This window comes from Phaethon aethereus, assembly GCF_964289735.1.
Source record: "Phaethon aethereus genome assembly, contig: HAP1_SCAFFOLD_169, whole genome shotgun sequence".
Taxonomy (NCBI): domain Eukaryota; kingdom Metazoa; phylum Chordata; class Aves; order Phaethontiformes; family Phaethontidae; genus Phaethon; species Phaethon aethereus.
In genome coordinates this window covers 50,889-55,202 of record NW_028114203.1, presented here as the reverse complement: position 1 = coordinate 55,202, position 4,314 = coordinate 50,889, and positions in this window count along the sequence as shown.

The following is a 4,314-nucleotide window of genomic DNA, read 5'->3' as shown; positions in this document are numbered from 1 at the left end:
TCATTTTAGCATTTTGGCGCTCACGAGCGAGACAAACTGCTTTGGCTGTTTGCAAGGCTAGGAAAGAGCAGAGCCCCAGTCTTGCTGTTTATCTGCAATGACTGCCAGGGCAAGTGAGGACCAGCAAGACAATTCCTGCCTAGCACCTTCCTTGGAGGAGAGAGAGTGCAACGTTTCATTTTAGCATTTTGGCGCTCACGAGCGAGACAAACTGCTTTGGCTGTTTGCAAGGCTAGGAAAGAGGAGAGCCCGAGTCTTGCTGTTTATCTGCAATGACTGCCAGGGCAAGTGAGGACCAGGAAGACAATTCCTGCCTAGCACCTTCCTTGGAGGAGAGAGAGTGCAACGTTTCATTTTAGCATTTTGGCGCTCACGAGGGAGACAAACTGCTTTGGCTGTTTGCAAGGCTAGGAAAGAGCAGAGCCCGAGTCTTGCTGTTTATCTGCAATGACTGCCAGGGCAAGTGAGGACCAGCAAGACAATTCCTGCCTAGCACCTTCCTTGGAGGAGAGAGAGTGCAACGTTTCATTTTAGCATTTTGGCGCTCACGAGCGAGACAAACTGCTTTGGCTGTTTGCAAGGCTAGGAAAGAGCAGAGCCCCAGTCTTGCTACTTATCTGCAATGACTGCAAGGGCAAGTGAGGACCAGCAAGACAATTCCTGCCTAGCACCTTCCTTGGAGGAGAGAGAGTGCAACGTTTCATTTTAGCATTTTGGCGCTCACGAGCGAGAGAAACTGCTTTGGCTGTTTGCAAGGCTAGGAAAGAGCAGAGCCCCAGTCTTGCTGTTTATCTGCAATGACTGCCAGGGCAAGTGAGGACCAGCAAGACAATTCCTGCCTAGCACCTTCCTTGGAGGAGAGAGAGTGCAACGTTTCATTTTAGCATTTTGGCGCTCACGAGCGAGACAAACTGCTTTGGCTGTTTGCAAGGCTAGGAAAGAGCAGAACCCCAGTCTTGCTCTTTATCTGCAATGACTGCCAGGGCAAGTGAGGACCAGCAAGACAATTCCTGCCTAGCACCTTCCTTGGAGGAGAAAGAGTGCAACGTTTGATTTTAGCATTTTGGCGCTCACGAGGGAGACAAATTGCTTTGGCTGTTTGCAAGGCTAGGAAAGAGCAGAGCCCCAGTCTTGCTGTTTATCTGCAATGACTGCGAGGGCAAGTGAGGACCAGCAAGACAATTCCTGCCTAGCACCTTCCTTGGAGGAGAGAGAGTGCAACATTTCATTTTAGCATTTTGGCGCTCACGAACGAGACAAACTGCTTTGGCTGTTTGCAAGGCTAGGAAAGAGCAGAGCCCGAGTCTTGCTGTTTATCTGCAATGACTGCCAGGGCAAGTGAGGACCAGCAAGACAATTCCTGCCTAGCACCTTCCTTGGAGGAGAGAGAGTGCAACGTTTCATTTTGCTTTTTGGAGTGCGAGAGTGAGAAAAAGCAGAGTGCCTGTTTGCAAGGCTAGGAAAGAGCAGAGCCCGAGTCTTGCTGTTTATCTGCAATGACTGCCAGGGCAAGTGAGGACCAGCAAGACAATTCCTGCCTAGCACCTTCCTTGGAGGAGAGAGAGTGCAACGTTTCATTTTGCTTTTTGCAGTGCGACAGTTAGAAAAAGCAGAGTGCCTGTGTGCAAGGCTAGGAAAGAGCAGAGCCCGAGTCTTGCTGTTTATCTGCAATGACTGCCAGGGCAAGTGAGGACCAGCAAGACAATTCCTGCCTAGCACCTTCCTTGGAGGAGAGAGAGTGCAACGTTTCATTTTAGCATTTTGGCGCTCACGAGCGAGACAAACTGCTTTGGCTGTTTGCAAGGCTAGGAAAGAGCAGAGCCCCAGTCTTGCTGTTTATCTGCAATGACTGTCAGGGCAAGTGAGGACCAGCAAGACAATTCCTGCCTAGCACCTTCCTTGGAGGAGAGAGAGTGCAACATTTCATTTTAGCATTTTGGCGCTCACGAGCGAGACAAACTGCTTTGGCTGTTTGCAAGGCTAGGAAAGAGCAGAGCCCGAGTCTTGCTCTTTATCTGCAATGACTGCCAGGGCAAGTGAGGACCAGCAAGACAATTCCTGCCTAGCACCTTCCTTGGAGGAGAAAGAGTGCAACGTTTGATTTTAGCATTTTGGCGCTCACGAGGGAGACAAATTGCTTTGGCTGTTTGCAAGGCTAGGAAAGAGCAGAGCCCCAGTCTTGCTGTTTATCTGCACTGACTGCGAGGGCAAGTGAGGACCAGCAAGACAATTCCTGCCTAGCACCTTCCTTGGAGGAGAGAGAGTGCAACATTTCATTTTAGCATTTTGGCGCTCACGAACGAGACAAACTGCTTTGGCTGTTTGCAAGGCTAGGAAAGAGCAGAGCCCCAGTCTTGCCGTTTATCTGCAATGACTGCCAGGGCAAGTGAGGACCAGCAAGACAATTCCTGCCTAGCACCTTCCTTGGAGGAGAGAGAGTGCAACGTTTCATTTTGCTTTGTGGAGTGCGAGAGTGAGAAAAAGCAGAGTGCCTGTTTACAAGGCTAGGAAAGAGCAGAGCCCCAGTCTTGCTGTTTATCTGCAATGACTGCCAGGGCAAGTGAGGACCAGCAAGACAATTCCTGCCTAGCACCTTCCTTGGAGGAGAGAGAGTGCAACATTTCATTTTAGCATTTTGGCGCTCACGAGCGACACAAACTGCTTTGGCTGTTTGCAAGGCTAGGAAAGAGCAGAGCCCGAGTCTTGCTGTTTATCTGCAATGACTGCCAGGACAAGTGAGGACCAGCAAGACAATTCCTGCCTAGCACCTTCCTTGGAGGAGAGAGAGTGCAACGTTTCATTTTGCTTTTTGGAGTGCGACAGTTAGAAAAAGCAGAGTGCCTGTGTGCAAGGCTAGGAAAGAGCAGAGCCCGAGTCTTGCTGTTTATCTGCAATGACTGCCAGGGCAAGTGAGGACCAGCAAGACAATTCCTGCCTAGCACCTTCCTTGGAGGAGAGAGAGTGCAACGTTTCATTTTAGCATTTTGGCGCTCACGAGCGAGACAAACTGCTTTGGCTGTTTGCAAGGCTAGGAAAGAGCAGAGCCCCAGTCTTGCTGTTTATCTGCAATGACTGCCAGGGCAAGTGAGGACCAGCAAGACAATTCCTGCCTAGCACCTTCCTTGGAGGAGAGAGAGTGCAACATTTCATTTTAGCATTTTGGCGCTCACGAGCGACACAAACTGCTTTGGCTGTTTGCAAGGCTAGGAAAGAGCAGAGCCCCAGTCTTGCTGTTTATCTGCAATGACTGCCAGGGCAAGTGAGGACCAGCAAGACAATTCCTGCCTAGCACCTTCCTTGGAGGAGAGAGAGTGCAACGTTTCATTTTGCTTTTTGGAGTGCGAGAGTGAGAAAAAGCAGAGGCCCTGTTTGCAAGGCTAGGAAAGAGCAGAGCCCCAGTCTTGCTGTTTATCTGCAATGACTGCCAGGGCAAGTGAGGACCAGCAAGACAATTCCTGCCTAGCACCTTCCTTGGAGGAGAGAGAGTGCAACGTTTCATTTTAGCATTTTGGCACTCACGAGCGAGACAAACTGCTTTGGCTGTTTGCAAGGCTAGGAAAGAGCAGAGCCCGAGTCTTCCTGTTTATCTGCAATGACTGCCAGGGCAAGTGAGGACCAGCAAGACAATTCCTGCCTAGCACCTTCCTTGGAGGAGAGAGAGTGCAACGTTTCATTTTAGCATTTTGGTGCTCACGAGCGATACAAACTGCTTTGGCTGTTTGCAAGGCTAGGAAAGAGCAGAGCCCGAGTCTTGCTATTTATCTGCAATGACTGCCAGGGCAAGTGAGGACCAGGAAGACAATTCCTGCCTAGCACCTTCCTTGGAGGAGAGAGAGTGCAACGTTTCATTTTAGCATTTTGGCGCTCACGAGCGAGACAAACTGCTTTGGCTGTTTGCAAGGCTAGGAAAGAGCAGAGCCCGAGTCTTGCTCTTTATCTGCAATGACTGCCAGGGCAAGTGAGGACCAGCAAGACAATTCCTGCCTAGCACCTTCCTTGGAGGAGAGAGAGTGCAACGTTTCAATTTAGCATTTTGGCGCTCACGAGCGAGACAAACTGCTTTGGCTGTTTGCAAGGCTAGGAAAGAGCAGAGCCCCAGTCTTGCTGTTTATCTGCAATGACTGCCAGGGCAAGTGAGGACCAGCAAGACAATTCCTGCCTAGCACCTTCCTTGGAGGAGAGAGAGTGCAACGTTTCATTTTAGCATTTTGGCGCTCACGAGCGAGACAAACTGCTTTGGCTGTTTGCAAGGCTAGGAAAGAGGAGAGCCCGAGTCTTACTGTTTATCTGCAATGACTGCCAGGGCAAGTGAGG